The sequence below is a fragment of the Schistocerca serialis genome, chromosome 4, assembly GCF_023864345.2.
Source record: "Schistocerca serialis cubense isolate TAMUIC-IGC-003099 chromosome 4, iqSchSeri2.2, whole genome shotgun sequence".
NCBI classification, from domain to species: Eukaryota; Metazoa; Arthropoda; class Insecta; order Orthoptera; family Acrididae; genus Schistocerca; species Schistocerca serialis.
In genome coordinates this window covers 966,253,429-966,276,341 of record NC_064641.1, presented here as the reverse complement: position 1 = coordinate 966,276,341, position 22,913 = coordinate 966,253,429, and positions in this window count along the sequence as shown.

Here is a 22,913-nt window from a genome sequence, read left to right as displayed (position 1 = left end):
ACATATTGCATCCCTCGCTCCCTCCCATTGACGAATTACTCAGAAATTTCGTCGCAATGAAATGTTATGGGTTCTATGACTTCTTCTTCTGAATCGAGAACTGTATCTATGGAAAGGACATATTTTTCTTTGGAATGAGAGTCTCTCCTTTCCGATGCACTATTCCTTCTTCACTGCATCCTTTGCTCCCACACATTGACGAATTAACACACAAATTGCGTCGCTATGAAATTCTATGGGTTCTATCACTTCTCCTTCTAAATCGAATAACGATTCTAAGGAAACTACAGGATTTTCTTTTGGGATACGACTATCTCCATTCCGAAGCATTATTCCTTCTTTACTGCATCCCTCGCTCCTTCACATTGACGATTAACACAGAAATTGCGGCGCTATGAAATACTATGAGTTTTACGACTTCTCCTTCTATATCGGGTAACGTTTCTATGGAAACGACAGGATTTTCTTTTGGGATACGACTATCTCCTTTCCGATCACTATTCCGTCTTTACTGCATCCCTCGCTCCCTAACATTGACGAAGTAACACTGAAATTGATCGCTAAGCAATACAGTGGGTTCTATGACTTCTCCTTCTAAATCGAGTAACTTTTCTATGGAAAGGACAGGTTTTTCTTTTGGGATACGAGTAACTCCTTTCCCGATGCATTATTCCTTCCTTACTGCATCCCTCGCTCCTTCACATTGACGAATTAACACGGAAATTGCATCGCTATGAAATACTATGTGTTCTGTGCCTTCTCCTTCTAAATCGAGTAACGTATCTGTGGAAACGACATTATTTTCTTATCGGAATCGAAAATCTCCTTTCCGATGCACAATTCCTTCTTTACTGCATCCCTTGCTCCTTCACATTGACGAATTAACTCAGAAATATCGTTGCTATGAAATACTATGGGTTCTCTGACACTTCCATCTAAATCAAGTAACGTTTCTATGGAAACGACAGGATTTTCTTTTGGGATACATGTATCTCCTTTGCGATGCACTATTCCTTCTCTACTGAAACCCTCGCTCGCTCACATTGACGAAATAATACAGAGATTGCGTCGCTATGAAATACTTTGAGTTCTATGATTTCTCCTTCTAAATAGAGTAACGTTTCTATGGTAACCACAGGATTTTCGATTGGGATACGAGTATTTCCTCTCCCGATGCACTATTGCTTCTTTACTGCATTCCTCGCTCCCTCACATTGAGAATTAACACAGTAACTGCGTCGCTATCAAGTACTATGGTTTCTATGACTTCTCCTTCTAAATCTAAAAACGTTTCTTTTTTAAACGGCAGGATTTTCTTTTGGGATACGAGTATCTCCTTTCCGATGCACTATTTTCTGTTCATTGCATTCTCCGCTCCCTCCCATTGCCGAATTAACACACAAAATGCGTCGCTATGATATACCATGGTTTCTATGTCTTCTCCTTCTAAATCGAGTAACGTTTCTACGGAAAGGACAGGATTTTCTTTGGGATACGAGTAACTATTTTCAAATGCACCATTCCTTCTTTACTGCATTCCTCGCTCCCTCACATTGACGAATTAACACAGATATTGCGTCGCTATGAAATACTATGGGTTCTATGACTTCTCCATCTAAATCGACTAACGTTTCTACGGAAAGGACAGGATTTTCTTTTGGGATACGAGTAACTATTTTCAAATGCACCATTCCTTCTTTACTGCATTCCTCGCTCCCTCACATTGACGAATTAACACAGATATTGCGTCGCTATGAAATACTATGGGTTCTATGACTGCTCCTTCTAAATCGAATAACGTTTCTATGGAAACGACAGGATTTTCTTTTGCGATGCGACCTGCTCCTTTCCGATGCATTATACCGGCGTTACTGCATCCCTCGCTCCCCAACATTGACGAAGTAACACTGAAATTGATCGCTCGGCAATACTATGGGTTCAATGACTTCTTCTTCTAAATCGAGTAACGTTTCTATGGTCAGACAGGATTTTCTTTTGGGATACGAGTATCTCCTGTCCGATGCACTATTCCATCTTTCCTGCATCCCGCGCTCCCTCACATTGACGAATTAATACAGAAATTACGTCGATATGAAATACTATGCGTTCTATGACTTCTCTTTCTAAATCGAGTAACGTTTCTATGGAAACAACAGGATTTTCTTTTGGGATACGAGTATCTCCGTTCCGATGCACTATTTTTTGTACATTGCATCCTCCGCCTCCTACCATCGACGAATTAACAGAGAAAATGCGTCGCTATGATATACTATGGGTTCTATGACTTCTTCTTCTAAATCGAGTAACGTTTCTATGGAAACGACAGGATTTTCTTTTGGGATACGAATATCTCCTTTCCGATGCACTTTTCCTTACATATTGCATCCCCCGCTCCCTCCCATTGACGAATTACACAGAAATTGCTTCGCTAAGTAATACTATGGGTTCTATGACTTCTCCTTCTAAATCGAGTAACGTTTCTATGTAAAGGACAGGATTTTCTTTTGGGATACGACTTTCTCTTTTCCGTTGCACTATTCTTTCTTTACAGCATCCCTCGGTCCCTCACATTAACGAAATAACACAGAAGTTGCGTCGCTATGAAATACTATGGGTTCTATGACTTGTTCTTCTAAATCGAGTAACTTTTCTATGGAAACGACAGGATTTTCTTTTGGGATACGAGTATCTACTTTCCGATGCACTATTCCTTCTTTATTGCATCCCCCGCTCCCTCACATTGACGAATTATCACAGAAATTGCGTCGCTATGAAATACTAATGGTTCTATGTCATCTCCTTCTGAATCGTGTAGCGTCTCTATGGAAGCGACAGGATTTTCATTTGGGATACGAGTATCTCCTTTCCGATGCACGACTCCATCTTTACTGCATCCCTCGCTCCCTCACATTGACGAATTAATTCAGAAATTGCGTCGCTATTCAAATACTATGGGTTCTATGATCTCTTCTTCTAAATTGAGTAACGTTTGTATGGAAACGACAGGATCTTCATTTGGGATACGAGTATTTCCTTTCCGATGCACTATTCCTTCTTTATTGCATCCCCCGCTCCCTCACATTGACGAATTAACACAGAAATTGCGCCGCTATGAAATACTATGGGTACAATGACATCTCCTTCTGAATCGAGTAACGTTTCTATAGAAGCGACAGGAATTTCATTTGGGATACGAGTATCTCCTTTCCGATGCACTACTCTATCTATACTACATCCCACGCTCCCTCATACTGACGAATTAACACATAAATTGCGCCGCTATGAAATACTATGGGTTCTGTGACTTCTCCTTCTAAATCGAGTACCGTTTCTATGGAAAGGACATGTTTTTCTTTGGGATGAGAGTATCTCCTTTCCGATGCACTATTCCTGCCTTACTGCATACCTCGCAGCTTCACATTGACGAATTAACACAGAAATTGCGTCGCTATGAAATACTATGGGTTCTATGACTGCTCCTTCTAAATCGAGTAACGTTTCTATTGAAACGACAGGATTTCCTTTTGGGATACGAGTATGTCCTTTCCGATGCACTATTTTTTGTACATTGCATCCTCCGCCTCCTCCCATTGACGAATTAACACAGAGTTTACGTCGTTATGATATACTTTGAGTTCTATGAATTCTCCTCCTAAATCGAGTAACGTTACTATGGTAACGACGGGATATTCTTTTGGGATATGAGTATTTCCTCTCCCGATGCACTATTGCTACTTTACTGCATCCTTCGCTCCCTCTTATTGACGAATTGAGAAAGATATTGCGTCGCTATGAAATACTATGTGTTCTATGACATCTCCTTCTAAATCGACTAACGTGTCTATGGAATGGACAGGATCTTCTTTTGGGATACGACTAACTCCTTTCCGATGCACTATTCCATCTTTACTGCTGCCCTCGCTCCCATACATTGACAAATTAACACAGATACTGAGTCGTTATGAAATACTATGTGTTCTATGACATCTCCTTCTAAATCGACTAACGTGTCTATGGAATGGACATGATATTCTTTTGGGATACTACTATCTCCTTTCCGATGCATTATTCCTTCTTTACTGCATCCCTCGCTCCCTCACATTGACGAAGTAACACAGAAATTGATAGCTATGCAATAGTATGGGTTCTATGACTTCTCCATCTAAAACGAGTAACGTTTCTATGGGAAGGACAGGATTTTCTTTTGGGATACGTGTATCTCCATTCCGATGCACTATTCCTTCTTTACTGCATCCCTCGCTCTCTCACATTGTCGAATTAACACAGAAATTGGTCGCTATGGAATACTATAGTTTCTATGACTTCTCCTTCTAAATCGAGTATCGCTTCTATGGAAAGGAAAGGACTTTCTTTTGGGATACGAGTATCTAATTTCAAATGCACAATTCCTTCTTTACTGCATCCCTCGCTCCCTCAAAATGAAGAATTGACACAGGAATTGCGTCGCTATGAAATACTACGGATTCTATGACTTCTCCTTCTAAATCGAGTAACGTTTCTATTGAAACGACAGGATTCTCTTTTGGGATACGAGTATCTCCTTTCCGATGCACTATTCCGTCTTTACAGCATCCTTCGCTCCCTCACATTGACGAATAAACACAAATTTGCGTCGCTATGAAATACAATGGGTTCTATGACTGATCCTTCTACATCGAATAACGTTTCTATGGAATCGAGAGCATTTTCTTTTGGGAAACGAGTATCTCCTTTCCAATGCACTATTCTTGTTTATTGCATCCCCTGCTCCCACCCATTGACGAATTAACACAGAAATTGCGTCGTTATGAAATACTATGGGTTCTATGACTTCTCCCTCTAAATCGAGTAACGTTTCTATGGAAAGGACAGGAATTTCTTTTGGGATACGACTGTCTCTTTTCCGATGCACTATTCCTGCTTTACTGCATCCCTCGGTTTTTCACAACGACGAATTAACTCAGAAATTGCGTCGCAATGAAATACTATGAGTTCTATGACTTCTTCTTCTAAATCGAGTAACGTTTCCGTGGATACGACAAGATTTTCTTTTGGGATACGTGTATCTCCTTTCCGATGCATTATTCCTTCTTTACTGCATCCTTCGCTCCCTCACATTGACGAATAAACACAAAATTGCGTCGCTATGATATACTATGGGTTTTATGACTTCTCCTTCGAAATCGAGTAACATTTCTATGGAAATGAAAGGCTTTTCTTTTGGGATACGGGTATCTCCTTTCCGATGCTCTATTCCTTCTTTACTGCATCCTTCGCTCCCTCACATTGACGAATTAACACAGATATTACGTAGCTATGAAATACTATGGGTTCTAGGTCATCTCTTTCTAAATCGAATAACGTTTCTATGGAAACGAAGGGATTTTCTTTTGAGGCGCGAGTATTTGCTTTCCGATGCACTTATCCTTCTTTACTGCATCCCTCGCTCCCACACATTGACGAATTAACACAGAGATTGCGACGCTATGAAATACTATGGGTTTATAAAGGCACATTTGCATGCCGAGCGTGAGTTTCCTCGGAAACGCGAAATATTAATTAAATAAATAATCAGTGACAAATAAATAAAGCCTATGGCACACAACTGCAGCGCTGTGTCGCTGATAAAACAAAAGCACAATTACGTTACTCTTATGTTTGATTAAGAGAGGGAGAGCTCTGGTTGAAGTGGTGCGAGAAGCACGTATTTTATTTTATTGTCTGGCACACCGCCATATTTCATGTTATAGAAGAATACTGCGAGTTGCAACCACACTAGGCACTCGATTCTGTAAAGAATTATATTTATAAAAGTAAGTAGGATTATGAACTGTAGGCTTATTCATTGAATATATCTGATTAAACTAACTGTGTAACTTTTTTATGTTTAGTAGACAATCACCTCTGTACGACGTATTGGCATGGCTGGCAATTTATTGTAATATTGAGATTTAGATTATGAGTCCGCACCTACCGCAGCAGTCTTTGGAAACGATTTATTACGAAGTCCGATTATTCAGTTTTATTTCACGGTCAACTACGAGTAACATTGCCTTTACGAAAAAGCCATTGTCAAGCGTCTGATACCGAATAACTAAACGTCCACATTCCAGATAAGCAAATACAATTGCAATCACAATCACCATCATACAGATAGAATAATTAACATATTTAAAATAACAATATATTTTTTTTAATTTATTTTATTTATTTTATATTGGCGACCGTGACAGGACTTGTTATTTTGTCATTTGTTACATTGTTCTCTTTGTTTCATGTAAAAAACCAACTTTCTGGACCTGGACGTCAATGTATGAGAGATAACAAAATCTGAAGATATTTTCCAATTCTGAAATTTTGCGGGATCACGCAATGAAACTTCCAGCAAAATAAGGTAAGACGCAGCATCTTTGCATTGGCAGGCTTGACCAGACGTATAATTCAGTGTATTAGCTTTTCAGTAAATTCTGTAGTGTTTCTTTTCTGCATAACAGTTTCAGTGATAAATTTCATTTTCAGTACTTTTCCCTAAACAATAACGTATGCAACAATACCAATACACGAGTGTACAATATGGCCGACTTCTGTACGATATCATGTAACATGGCTAGCAGCCATTACCAATAATCTCAAATTCAGTTTATATTTTTAAATTAACAGACAGCCATTGTTGCTACGAGCGATTCATGCTCAACTACATTTTATTTTAAAATAAGTGACAAAAATTTTCTTGAAACATATATCACGTGTGGCATGGTAATAACTAGAAAACAATACGCAAAAATGGAACAGCAAGGACGTACTATTCAGACGCAATCCGACTCGGACGTGAGACAAGTGTTAGAAAATGACTTTACGACAGCAACCGGTAGTGACGATTCATCAAACATTGACGCAAGTGTTGACGAAAATTTTGACGATAGGCCGTCCACTACAAAAATTTCAAAATCTCAATCAGAGCCCATGTTAATGCATGACGTCACGTCTAATGACGCGGCGGGGACGGAGACCTTGCAAACGGTAAACATTGCCGACATGTTACAAATGCTAATGAAACAAAACGCCGAAAACATGGCAACCTTAAAGGCACAATTAGAGACACAAAATGAACAGTTAAAAACACAAAATGACGAAATCAAATCTGATCTCATAGCAATCAAGATAGGTAATGACACTTTATGTAAGCGTGTGGAACTTATAGACGCCACACTGACCCAACAGATGACCGAACTCAGTACTAAATTTTCCCAGCTCAATACGAGACAAGAAAAGACTACAACTGACGTAGCACTTTTACAGGTACAAGTAAAAAACCTTAATGTCACGTGTGAAGTTCTTACTGAACAAATTGAAACATATCCTTCAGTACATGACAATCTTGAATAACGGATTACTGACGTACAGAATAAATTTGACAATGTTGAACAACACCTGACTGACATCTTACAATCAGATGCCACAGCTTATTTTCAAAATATTAATAAAGAATTTCATGATTGGGTTGAGAACAAAGACAAACATTTTGATAGATGCTTACGTGAAAATTTACCAACAATTGTGCACGACTCCGTAGCGCAATACATTACTAATAACAAATAGCTGATCAGTGACGCAGTACAATCCGTCACTGCACCCATGAGACAATTCACCGATCAACTACAGTCTGAACGTAATCTAATTTGGCACACACACTTAGTTTGGGGTCATTATGGGACGAAAAAGTGTTTGGCAAAGCTCAGTACATACTGTTATTTTAGCAATATGAGAAGAAAAATTTACAGGGAACTGAAAACATGTGTCATATGTCAAAAATCAAAACCTCAGAATTTATCCACAAAAATAGATTTACATTCTATTTTACCTAGTAAACCCCTGGAAATTCTGTGTACTGACATCAGTGGACCGCATCCAGCAAGCTCTGGAGGCGTCAAATATATCTTAGCTTTTTACGATATATTTTCTAAACATGTAAAACTTTATGCTTTAAAATCCGCCACTGCAAATGCTATAATACGAAGATTCTCAAGTGATTACCTGACGCACGTGGGAAAACCTAATGCAATTCTATCAGATAATGCAGCATACTACTCTGGGTACAAATGGAGAAATTTCTTGAAGGACAATAACATCAAAAGTATATTTATTTCGAGGTTTAGTCCACAATGTAACGCGACTCAGAGACTTTTCCGAGAATTAAACCGTTTCATGAGGACCTATATTTCATCAAAACATACTAATTGGGTGTCCTACCTAAGTCTTTTCGAAGACGTACACAATAACTTAAATATTTACGATACGAATTACACACCTAACGAGATCATGTTCAATTGCAAACAGAACGATCAGTGGATAGAACCATTACCTAAGTTGTCGGACAAGGAAATCACACCTGAACAGAAAATAAAAGTAGTATTGACTACATTGAGACATCACGCACAAATACGAAACAAACATCACAAAAACATAATAAAAAGAAAACAAAAATTCGAGGTAGGAATGCTTGTACTACTTCGTACTCATCATAAATCTGTAGCACTCAAACGACGCAACGCTAAGTGGCGTCTGCTATATGAAGGACCTTATATAATTGTTAACATACCGCATCCTGGTGCGTATCTGTTACAACATCCTAGAACTAACAAAATTATTGGGCTATACCCACACCGAGATCTTAGAGCATTTCATGCTGAATAATGTCAAAGTCATACCCATCAAAATATTGCTAAGCAACTCGAAAAACTCTGTTGTTACAACACAGATAATAAGTAGTATAGAAATTTTCATTTCAGCGGTTCCAGTGACGCAGTTGAAGACAGAAGAACTCTTCTTTCAGCGCGCGCCTCCACCTGAAAGACGGAATATTAAAGTAAAATTTATGATTTCGTAGCAGTGGATGACATATTAATTTTTCACGGAACATTTGTTACTGGAGGTCCCACTGACTTGGTTTGACACCTGACGAACTGACAGACGTCATCTGTGAAGCGATCTTTTACTTTGAGAAATAGATTAAACACACATCTCTCAACACGAAAAGCATCTATCAGTAGTCAAGGCCACACAGACACTCTACACACACGCACAAAACGCGAGGAATCGAACATTTTCTCTCTCTTACTATTTTGAATATTTATTGAGTAGTGAAAACGCCTGGTCTTGTCTACTGATGTAATGAATGTTGTGTCTAACCTATCTTAATTTCAGATGACATCACAAAAAACATCGATAAAATCCCAGCAAAACCGCTAAAGAGGATGTAAATATCTGCAATTCATGTAATCAAATGTGACACAATGTAATAACCTATAGCGATGTAATGATGATGTAAACATGTTTATGTGCAACTATATTATGTTTATGCTAAGAAAATATGTGACGTGTGTATGTATAATTACTTATTTTTTTAACTGATGTATAGTGTAACTGTTACTATGTAAAAATTTGAACAAAACGAGTGCCAAAAAGACATTGCATAGTGAACCACTGTTCACGGACATTAACGAACATTACTAACTCTGCAACTACGCGGAAACCTATGTGAAAGAAACTGTTAATGCCATTCATTATGCAGCGTTTCAATGTAAACGTGATGAACGATTTCCTTGACGAATTAACACAGAAATTGCGACGCTATGGAATACTATGTGTTCTATGACTTCTCCTTCTATATCGAGTAACGTTTATATCGAAACGACAGGATTTTCGTTTGGGATACGAGTATCTCCTTTCCGATGCACCATTCCTTCTTTACTGCATCCCTTGCTCCCTCACATTGACGAATTAACACAGAAATTGCGTCGCTATGAAATACTATGTGTTCTATGACTTCTCCTTCTAAAACGAGTAACGTTTCTATGGAAACGACAGGATTTCCTTTTCGTATACGAGTATCTCCTTCCCGATGCACTATTCCTTCTTTATTGCATCCCTCGCTCCCCCACGTTGACGAATTAACACAGAAATTGCGTCGCTATGAAATACTATGGGTTCTATGACTTCTCCTTCTACATCGAGTTACGTTTCTACGGAAACGACAGGATTTTCTTTTTGGGATACAACTATCTCCTTTCCGATGCACTATTCCTTCTTTACTGCATCCCTCGCTCCCTCACATTGACGAATTAACACAGAAATTGCGTCGCTATGAAATACTATGGGTTCTATGACTTCTCCTTTTAAATCGAGTAACGTTTCTATGGAAACGACAGGATTTACTTTTGGTATACGGTTATCTCCTTTCCGATGCACTATTCCTTCTTTACTGCATCCCTCGCTCCCTCACATTGACGAATTAACTCAGAAATTGCGTCGCTATGAAATACTATCGGTTCTATGACATCCCCTTCTAAATCGAGTAACGTTTCTATGGAAACGACAGGATTTTCTTTTGGTATACGGGTATCTCCTTTCCGATGCACCATTCCTTCTGTACTGCATCCCTAGATCCCTCACATTGACGAATTAACACAGAAAATGCGTCGCTATGAAATACTATGGGGTCTACGACTTCTCCTTCTAAATCGAGTAACGTTTCAATGCAAACGACAGGAATTTCTTATGGGATACGAGTATCTCCTTTCCGATGCCTATTCCTTCTTTACTGCATCCCTCGGTCCCTCACATTGACGAATTAACACATCAATTGCGTCGCTATGAAATATTATGTGTTCTATAACTTTTCTTTCTAAATCGAGTAACGTTTCTATTGAAACGAGAGGATTCTCTTTTGGGATACGATTATCTCATTTTCGATGCACTATTCCTTCTTTACTGCATCCCTGGCTCCCTCACATTCACGAATTAACACCGAAATTGCGACTCTACGGAATACTATGTGTTTTATGACTTTTCCTTCTAAATCGAGTAACGTTTCTATGGAAAGGACAGGATTTTCTTTTGGGATGCGAGTATCTCTTTTCCGATGCACTATTCCTTCTTTACTGCATCCCTCGCTCCCTCACATTGAGAAATTAGCACAGAAATTGTGTCGCTATGATATACTATGGGTTCTATAACTTCTTCTTCTAAATCGTGAAGCGTTTCTATTGAACCAACAGGATTTTCTTTTGGGATACGAGTATCTCCTTTTCGATGCACTATTCCTTCTTTCCTGCAACCCTCGCTCCCTCACATTGACGAATTAACAATATAATTGCGTCGCTATGATATACTATGGGTTCTATGACTTCTCCATATAAATCGAGTAACGTTTCTATGGAAACGCCAGGATGTTCTTTTGGGATACGAGTATCTCCTTAAGGATGCACTATTCCTTCCTTAATGCATCCCTCGTTCCCTCACATTGACGAATAAGCACAGATATCGCGTCGCTATGGAATACTACGGGTTATATGACTTCCCCTTCTAAATGGAGTAACGTTTCTATGGAAACGACTGGATTTTCTTTTTGGATACGAGTAGCTCCTTTCCGATGCACTAGTCCATTTTTACTGCATCTCTCGCTTTCTGACATTGACGAATTAACACAGAAATTGCATCGCTACGAAATACTATGGGTTCTATGACTTCTCCTTCTAAATCGAGTAACGTTTCAATGGAAACGACAGGAATTTCTTATGGGATACGAGTATCTCCTTTCCGATGCACTATTCCTTCTTTACTGCATCTGTCGCTCCCTCACATTGACGAAATAACGCAGAAATGGCCGCGCTATGAAATACTATGGGTTCTATGATTTCTCCTTCTAAATCGAGTTACGTTTCTATGGAAACGTCATGATTTTCTTTTGGGATACGAGTATCTCCTTTCCGATGCACTATTCCTTTCTAACTGCATCTCTCGCACCCTCACATTGACAAATTAACACAGTAATTGCGTCGCTATGTAATATTATTGGTTCTATGACATCTCCTTCTAAATCGACCTAGGTTTCTATGGTAACAACAGGATTTTCTTTTGGGATACAGGTATCTCCTTCCCGATGCACTAATCCTTCTTTACTGCATCCCTCGCTCCCTCATATTGGCGAATTAACACAGAATTTGCGTCACAGTGAAATACTATGGGTTCTATAACTTCTCGTTCTAAATCGGGTAACGTTTCTATGGTAACGACAGGATTTTCTATTGGGATACGAGTATTTCATTTCCGATGCACTATTCCTTCTTTACTGCATCCCTCGCTCCCTCACATTGACGAATTAACACAGAAATTGCGTCGCTATGGAATACTACGGGTTCTATGACTTCTCCTTCTAATTCGAGTAACGTTTCTATGGCTACGATCGGAATTTCTTTTGGTATACGAGTATCTCCTTTCCGAAGCACTATTCCTTCATTACTGCATCTCTCGCTCCCTCACATAGACGAATTAACACATCAATTGCGTCGCTATGAAATACTATGTGTTCTATAACTTCTCCTTCTAAATCGAGTAACGTTTCTATGGAAACTACTAGGATTTTCTTTTGTGATACGAGTATCTCCTTTCTGATGCACTATTCCTTCTTTACTGCATCCCCAGCTCCCTCACATTGACGAATTAACACAGAATTAGCGTCGCTATGAAATACTATGGGTTCTATAACTTCTCCTTCAATATCGAGTAACCTTTCTATGGAAACTATAGGAATTTGTTTTGGGATACGACTATCTCCTTTCCGATGCACTATTCCTTCTGTACTGCATCCCTCGCTCCCTCACATTGACGAATTAACACAGAAATTGCGTCGCTATGATATACTATAGGTTGTATGAGTTCTCCTTCTAAATCGAGTAACGTTTCTATGGAAACGACAGGATTTTTTTTGGGATACGACTATCTCCTTTCCGATGCACTATTCCTTCTTTACTGCATCCCTTGCTCCCTCACATTGACGAATTAACACATCAATTGCGTCGCTATGAAATACTATGTGTTCTATAACTTTTCTTTATAAATCGAGTAACATTTATATTGAAACGAGAGGATTCTCTTTTGGGATACGATTATCTCATTTTCGATGCACTTTTTCTTCAATACTGCATCCCTCGCTCCCTCACATTGACGAATTAACAATGAAATTGCGTCACTATGATATACTATGGGTTCTATGACTTCTCCTTCTAAATCGAGTAACGTTTCTATGGAAACGACAGGGTTTTCTTTTGGGATACGATTATCTCCTTTCCGATGTACTATTCCTACTTTACTGAATCCCTCGTTAACCCACATCGACGAATGAGCACAGAATTTGCGTCGCTATGAATGACTATGGGTTCTATAACTTCTCCTTCTAAATCGAATTACGTTTCTATATAAACGACAGGATTCTCTTTTGTTATACGAGTATCTCCTTTCCGATGCACTATTCCTTTTTAACTGCATAACTCGCACCCTCACATTGACAAATTAACACAGAAATTGCGTCGCTATGTAATACTATTGGTACTATGACATCTCCTTCTTAATCGACGTACGTTTCTATGGAAACAACAGGATTTTCTTTTGGGATACGAGTATCTCATTTCCGATGCACTATTCCCTCTTTACTGCATCCTTCGCTCCATCACATTGACGAATTAACACAGAAATTGCGTCGCTATGAAATACTACGGTTTCTGTGACTTCTCCTTCTAATTAGAGTAACGTTTCTATGGCAACGATCGGAATTTCTTTTGGTGTACGAGTATCTTCTTTCCGAAGCACTATTCCTTCATTACTGCATCCCTCGCTCCCTCACATAGACGAATTAACACAGAAATTGCATCGCTATGTAATTCTACGGTTTCTATGACTTCCCCCACTAAATCCAGTAACGTTTCTATCGAATCGACAGGATTGTCTTTTGGGATACGAGTATCTCCTTTCCGATGCACTATTCCTTCTTTACTGCATCCCTCGTTCCCTCACATTGACGAATAAGCACAGAAATTGCGTCGCTATGAAATACAATGGGCTCTATGACTTCTCCTTCTAAATCGAGTAACGTTTCTATGGAAACGACAGGATTTTTTTTTTGGGATAGGAGTATCTCCTTTCCGATGCACTATTCCTTCATTACTGCATACCTGGCGCCATCACATTAACGAATTAACACAGAAGCTGCGACGCTATGGAATACTATGTGTTCTATGACTTCCCCTTCTAAATCGAGTAACGTTTCAATGGAAACGAAGGGATTTTTTTTTTTTTTTTTTGCGATTCGAGTATCACCATTCCGATGCACTATTCCTTCATTATTGCATCCCTGGCTCCCTCACATTAACGAATTAACACTGAATTTGCTTCGCTATGGAATGCTATGTGTTCTATGACTTCTCCTTCTAAATCGAGTAACGTTTCTATGGAAACTACAGGATTTTCTTTTGGGATACGAGTATCTCCTTTCTGATGCACTATTCCTTCTTTACTGCATCCCCCGCTCCCTCACATTGACGAATTAACACAGAAGTAGCGTCGCTATGAAATATTATGGGTTCTATAACTTCTCCTCAAATATCGAGTAACCTTTCTATGGAAACTATAGGAATTTTTTTTGGGATACGACTATCTCCTTTCCGATGCACTATTCCTTCTCTACTGCATCCCTCGCTCCCTCACATTGACGTATTAACACAGAAATTGCGTCGCTATGATATACTATAGGTTGTATGAGTTCTCCTTCTAAATCGAGTAAATATTCTATGGAAACGACAGTATTTTTTTTTGGGATACGACTATCTCCTTTCCGATCCACTATTCCTTCTTTACTGCATCCCTCGCTCCCTTACATTGACGAATTAACACAGAAATTGCGTCGATATGAAATACTATTGGTTCTATGGCATCTCCTTCTAAATCGGGTAACGTTTCTATGGAAACAACAGGATTTTCTTTTGGGTTACGACGATCTCCTTTCCGATGCACTATTCCTTTTTTACTGCATCCCTCGCTCCCTCACATTGACGAATAAACACAGAAATTGCGTCGCTATGATATACTATAGGTTGTATGAGTTCTTCTAAATCGAGTAACGTTTCTATGGAAACGACAGGATTTTTTTTGGGATACGACTATCTCCTTTCCGATGCACTATTCCTTCTTTACTGCATCCCTTGCTCCCTCACATTGACGAATTAACACATCAATTGCGTCGCTATGAACTACTATGTGTTCTGTAACTTTTCTTTCTAAATCGAGTAACATTTATATTGAAACGAGAGGATTCTCTTTTGGGATACGATTATCTCATTTTCGATGCACTATTTCTTCAATACTGCATCCCTCGCTCCCTCACATTGACGAATTAACAATCAAATTGCGTCGCTATGATATACTATGGGTTCTATGACTTCTCCTTCTAAATCGAGTAACGTTTCTATGGAAACGACAGGGTTTTCTTTTGGGATACGATTCTCTCCTTTCCGATGTACTATTCCTACTTTACTGAATCCCTCGTTAACCCACATCGACGAATGAGCACAGAATTTGCGTCGCTATGAATGACTATGGGTTCTATGACTTCTCCTTCTAAATCGAATTACGTTTCTATATAAACGACAGGATTCTCTTTTGTTATACGAGTATCTCCTTTCCGATGCACTATTCCTTTTTAACTGCATAACTCGCACCCTCACATTGACAAATTAACACAGAAATTGCGTCGCTATGTAATACTATTGGTACTATGACATCTCCTTCTTAATCGACGTACGTTTCTATGGAAACAACAGGATTTTCTTTTGGGATACGAGTATCTCATTTCCGATGCACTATTCCCTCTTTACTGCATACTTCGCTCCATCACTTTGACGAATTAACACAGAAATTGCGTCGCTATGAAATACTACGGTTTCTGTGACTTCTCCTTCTAATTAGAGTAACGTTTCTATGGCAACGATCGGAATTTCTTTTGGTGTACGAGTATCTTCTTTCCGAAGCACTATTCGTTCATTACTGCATCCCTCGCTCCCTCACATAGACGAATTAACACAGAAATTGCATCGCTATGTAATTCTACGGTTTCTATGACTTCCCCCACTAAATCCAGTAACGTTTCTATCGAATCGACAGGATTGTCTTTTGGGATACGAGTATCTCCTTTCCGATGCACTATTCCTTCTTTACTGTATCCCTCGTTCCCTCACATTGACGAATAAGCACAGAAATTGCGTCGCTATGAAATACAATGGGCTCTATGACTTCTCCTTCTAAATCGAGTAACGTTTCTATGGAAATGACAGGATTTTTTTTTTTTGGATAGGAGTATCTCCTTTCCGATGCACTATTCCTTCATTACTGCATACCTGGCGCCATCACATTAACGAATTAACACAGAAGCTGCGACGCTATGGAATGCTATGTGTTCTATGACTTCTCCTTCTAAATCGAGTAACGTTTCTATGGAAACCACAGGATTTTCTTTTGGGATACGAGTATCTCCTTTCTGATGCACTATTCCTTCTTTACTGCATCCCCCGCTCCCTCACATTGACGAATTAACACAGAAGTAGCGTCGCTATGAAATACTAAGGGTTCTATAACTTCTCCTCCAATATCGGGTAACCTTTCTATGGAAACTATAGGAATTTTTTTTGGGATACGACTATCTCCTTTCCGATGCACTATTCCTTCTCTACTGCATCCCTCGCACCCTCACATTGACGAATTAACACAGAAATTGCGTCGCTATCATATACTATAGGTTGTATGAGTTCTCCTTCTAAATCGAGTAAAGATTCTATGGAAACGACAGTATTTTTTTTGGGATACGACTATCTCCTTTCCGATCCACTATTCCTTCTTTACTGCATCCCTCGCTCCCTTACATTGACGAATTAACACAGAAATTGCGTCGCCATGAAATACTATTGGTTCTATGGCATCTCCTTCTAAATCGGGTAACGTTTCTATGGAAACAACAGGATTTTCTTTTGGGTTACGACGATCTCCTTTCCGATGCACTATTCCTTTTTTACTGCATCCCTCGCTCCCTCACATTGACGAATAAACACAGAAATTGCGTCGCTATGACATACTATGGGTTCTGTGACTTCTCCTTCTAAATCGAGTAACGTTTCAATTGAAACGACAGGATTTTCACATTGGATACGAGTATCTCCTTTCCGATGCACTATTCCTTCTTTACTGCATCCCTCGCTCCCTCACATATTCGAATTAACACAGAAATTGCGTCGCTATGGAATACTACGGGTTTTATGACTTCTCCTTCTAATTCGAGTAAGGTTTCTATGGCAACGTTCAGAATTTCCTTTGGTATACGAGAATGTCCTTTCCGAAGCACTATTCCTTCATTACTGCCCCTCTCGCTCCCTCACATAGACGAATTAACACAGAAATTGCGTCGCTATGAAATTCTACGGTTTCTATGACTTCTCCTTCTAAATCGAGTAACGTTTCTATGGAAACGACAGGATTGTCTTTTGGGATACGAGTATCTCCTTTCCGATGCACTATTCCTTCTTTACTGCATCCCTCGTTCCCTCACATTGACGAATAAGCACAGAAATTGCGTCGCTATGAAATACAATGGGCTCTATGACTTCTCCTTCTAAATCGAGTAACGTTTCTATGGAAACGACGGGATTTTTTTTTTTTTTGGGATACGAGTATCTCCTATCCGATGCACTATTCCTTCTTTACTGCATACCTGGCACCATCACATTAACGAATTGACACAGAAGCTGCGACGCTATGGAATACTATGTGTTCTGTGACTTCTCCTTCTAAATCGAGTAACGTTTCAATGGAAACGAAGGGATTTTTTTTTTTTTTTGCGATTCGAGTATCACCATTCCGATGCACTATACCTTCTTTACTGCATCCCTCGCCCCCTATCATTGACGAATTAACACAGAAATTGCGTCGCTATAGAATACCATGTGTTCTATGACTTCTCCTTCTAAATCGAATTACGTTTCTATATAAACGACAGGATTCTCTTTTGTTATACGAGTATCTCCTTTCCGATGCACTATTCCTTCTTTACTGCATCCCTCGCTCCCTCACATTGACGAATTAACACAGAAATGGTCGCGCTATGAAATACTATGGGTTCAATGATTTCTCCTTCTAAATCGAGTAACGTTTCTATGGAAACATCATGATTTTCTTTTGGGATACGAGTATCTCCTTTCCGATGCACTATTCCTTTTGAACTGCATCTCTCCACCCTCACATTGACAAATTATCACAGTAATTGCGTCACTATGTAATACTATTGGTTCTACGACATCTCCTTCTTAATCGACCTAGGTTTCTATGGTAACAACAGGATTTTCTTTTGGGATACAGGTATCTCCTTTCCGATGCACTATTCCTTCTTTACTGCATCCCTCGCTCCCTCACATTTGCGAATTAACACAGAATTTGCGTCACAGTGAAATACTATGGGTTCTATAACTTCTCGTTCTAAATCGAGTAACGTTTCTATGGTAACGACAGGATTTTCTTTTGGGATACGAGAATTTCATTTCCGATGCACTATTCCTTCTTTACTGCATCCCTCGCTCCCTCACATTGACGAATTAACACAGAAATTGCATCGTTATGAAATTTTGCGGTTTCTATGACTTCTCCTTCTAAATCGAGTAACGTTTCTATGGAAACGACAGGATTGTTTTTTGGGATACGAGTATCTGCTTTCCGATGCACTATTCCTTCATTATTGCATCCCTGGCTCCCTCACATTAACGAATTAACACTGAATTTCCTTCGCTATGGAATGCTATGTGTTCTATGACTTCTCCTTCTAAATCGAGTACCGTTTCTATGGAAACAAAAGGATTTTCTTTTGGGATACGAGTATCTCCTTTCTGATGCACTATTCCTTCTTTACTGCATCCCCCGCTACCTCTCATTGACGAATTAACACAGAATTAGCGTCGCTATGAAATACTATGGGTTCTATAACTTCTCCTTAAATATCGAGTAACCTTTCTATGGAAACTACAGGAATTACTTTTGGGATGCGACTATCTCCTTTCCGATGCACTATCCCTTCTTTACTGCATCCCTCGCTCCCTCACATTGACGAATTAACACAGAAATTGCGTCGCTATGATATACTATAGGTTGTATGAGTTCTCTTTCTAAATCGAGTAAAGTTTCTATGGAAACGACAGGATTTTTTTTGGGATACGACTATCTCCTTTCCGATGCACTATTCCTTCTTTACTGAATCCCTCGCTCCCTTACATTGACGAATTAACACAGAAATTGCGTCGCTATGAAATACTATTGGTTCTATGGCATCTCCTTCTAAATCGGGTAACGTTTCTATGGAAACAATAGGATTTTCTTTTGGGTTACGACGATCTCCTTTCCGATGCACTATTCCTTTTTTACTGCATCCCTCGCTCCCTCACATTGACGAATAAACACAGAAATTGCATCGCTATGAAATACTATGGGTTCTATGACTTCTCCTTCTAGATCGAGTAACGTTTATATTGAAACGACAGGATTTTCTATTGGTATACGAGTATCTCCTTTCCGATGCACTATTCCTTCTTTACTGCATCCCTGGCTCCCTCACATTGACGAATTAACACTGAAATTGCGACGCTATGGAATACAATGTGTTCTATGACATCTCCATCTAAATCGAGTAACGTTTCAATTGAAACGACAGGATTTTCACATGGGATACGAGTATCTAATTTCCGATGCACTATTCCTTCTTTACTGCATCAATCGCTCCCTCACATTGAAGAATTAACACAGAAATTGCGTCGCTATGAAATACTATGGGTTCTATGACCTCTCCTTCTAATACGAATAACGTTTCTATGCAGACGACAGGATTTTCTTTTGGTATACGAGTATCTCCGTTCCGATGCACTATTCCTTCTTTACTGCATCCCTCGCTCCCTCACATTGACGAATTAACACAGATATTGCGTCGCTATGGAATACTACGGGTTCTATGACTTCTCCTTCTAATTCGAGTAAGGTTTCTATGGCAACGATCGGAATTTCTTTTGGTATACGAGTATCTCCTTTCCGAAGCACTATTCCTTTTTTACTGCATCCCTCGATCCCTCACATTGACGAATTAACACAGAAATTACGACGCTATGGTGTACTATGTGTTGTATGACTTCTCCATCTTAATCGAGTAACGTTTCAATGGAAACGACAGGATTTTCTTATGGGATACGATTATCTCCTTTCCGATGCACTTTTCCTTCTGTACTGCATCCTCGCTCCCTCACATTGACGAAATAACACAGAAATTGCGTCGCTATGAAATACCATGTGTTCTGTGACTTCTCCTTCTAAATCGGGTACCGTTTCTATGGAAACGACAGGATTTTCTTTTTGGATACGAGTATCTCCTTTCCGATGCACTATTCCATCTTTACTGCATCCCGGACCCCCTCACATTGAAGAATTAACACAGATATTGCGTCGCTATGAAATACTATGGGTTCTATGACTTCTCCTTCTAAATCGAGTAACTTTTCTATGTAAACGACAGGATTTCCTTTTGGGATACGACTATCTCCATTCCGATGCTCTATTCCTTCTTTACTGCATCATTCGCTCCATCACATAGAAAAAGTAACACAGAAATTGCATCGCCTTGAAATACTATGCGTTCTTTGACATCTCCTTCTCAATCGAGTTACGTTGCTATTGAAACGACAGGATTTTCTTTTTGGATACGAGTATCTCATTTCCGATGCACTATTCCTTCATTACTGCATCCCTGGCTCCCTCACATTAACGAATTAGCACTGAATTTGCGTCGCTATGGAATGCTATGTGTTCTATGACTTCTCCTTCTAAATCGAATAACGTTTCTATGGAAACGACAGGATTTTCGTTTGGGATACGTTTATCTCCTTTCCGATGCACTATTCCTTCTTTACTGCATCCCCCGCTCAATCACATTGACGAATTAAAACAGAAATTGCGTCGCTATGAAATACTATGTGTTCTACAACTTCTCCTTCAATATCGAGTAATGTTTCTATGGAAACTATAGGAATTTCTTTTGGGATACGACTATCTCCTTTCTGATGCACTATTCCTTCTTTACTGCATCCCTCGCTCCCTCACATTGACGAATTAACAGAGAAATTGCGTCGCTATGAAATACTATAAGTTCTATGAATTCTCCATCGAAATCGAGTAACTTTTCTATGTAAACGACAGGATTTCCTTTTGGGATACGACTATCTCCATTCCGATGCACTATTCCTTCTTTACTGCATCATTCGCTCCATCACATTGAGAATTAACACAGAAATTGCGTCGCCTTGAAATACTATGCGTCCTATGACATCTCCCTTTTAATCGAGTAACGTTGCTATTGAAACGACAGGATTTTCTTTTTGGATATGAGTATCTCATTTCCAATGCACTATTCCTTCATTACTGCATCCCTGGCACGATCACATTGACGAATTAACACTGAATTTGTGTCGCTATGAAATGCTATGTGTTCTATGACTTCTCTTTCTAAATCGAATTACGTTTCAATGGAAACGACAGGATTTTCGTTTGGGATACGAGTATCTCCTTTCCGAGGCACTATTCCTCCTTTACTGCATCCCTTGCTCCCTCACATTAACGTATTAACAATGAAATTGCGTCGCTATGAAATACTATTGGTTCTATGGCATCTCCTACTAAATCGGGCAACGTTTCCATGAAAACCACAGGATTTTCTTTTGGGTTACGAGTACCTCCTTTCCGATGCACTATTCCTTTTTTACTGCATCCCTCGATCCCTAACATTAACGAAAAAACATAGATATTGCGTCGCTATGAAATACTAAGGGTTCTATGACTTCTCCTTCTAAATCGAGTAACGTTTATATGGAAACGACAGGACTTTCTATTGGTATACGAGTATCTCATTTCCGATGCTCTAATCCTTCTTTACTGCATCCCTGGCTCCCTCACATTGACGAATTAACACTGAATTTACGACGCTATGGTGTACTATGTGTTGTATGACTTCTCCATCTAAATCGAGTAACGTTTCAATGGAAACGACAGGATTTTCATATGGGATACGAGTATCTCCTTTCCGATGCACTATTCCTTCTGTACTGCATCCTCGCTCCCTCACATTGACGAAATAACACAGAAATTGCGTCGCTATGAAATACCATGTGTTCTGTGACTTCTCCTTCTAAATCGGGTACCGTTTCTATGGAAACGACAGGATTTTCTTTTGGGATACGAGTATCTCCTTTCCGATGCACTATTCCTTCTGTATTGCATCCCTTGCTCCCTCACATTGATGAATTAACACAGAATTTGCGACGCTGTGAATCACTATGGGTCCTATGACTTCTCCTTCCAAATCGAGTAACGTTTCTATGGAAACCACAGGATTTTCTTTTGGGTTACGAGTACCTCCTTTCCGATGCACTATTCCTTCTTTACCACATCCCTGGCTCTCTCACATTGACAAATTAAGACAGAAATTGCGTCGCTATGGAATACATTGTGTTCAATAACTTCTCCTTCTAAATCGAGTAACGTTTCTGTGGAATCGACAGGATTTTCTTTTGGTATACGAGTATCTCCTTTCCGATGCTCTATTCCTTCTTTACTGCATCAGTCGCTCCCTAACATTGACGAATTAACACAGAGGTTGCGTCGCCATGATATACTATGCGTTCCATGACTCCTCCTTCTATATCGAGTAACGTTTCTATGGAAACGACAGCATTTTCTTTTCGGATACGACTACCTCTTTTCCGATGCACTATTCCTTCTTTACTGCATCCTTCGCTCCCTCACATTGACGAATAAACACTGAAATTGCGTCGTTATGTAATACTATGCTTTCTCAGACTTCTCTATCTCAATCGAGTAACGTTTCTATTGAAAAGACAGGATTTTCTTTTGGGATACGAGTATCTCCTTTCCGATGCACTATTCCATCTTTACTGCATCCCTGACCCCCTCACATTGACGATTTAACACAGATATTGCGTCGCTATGATATA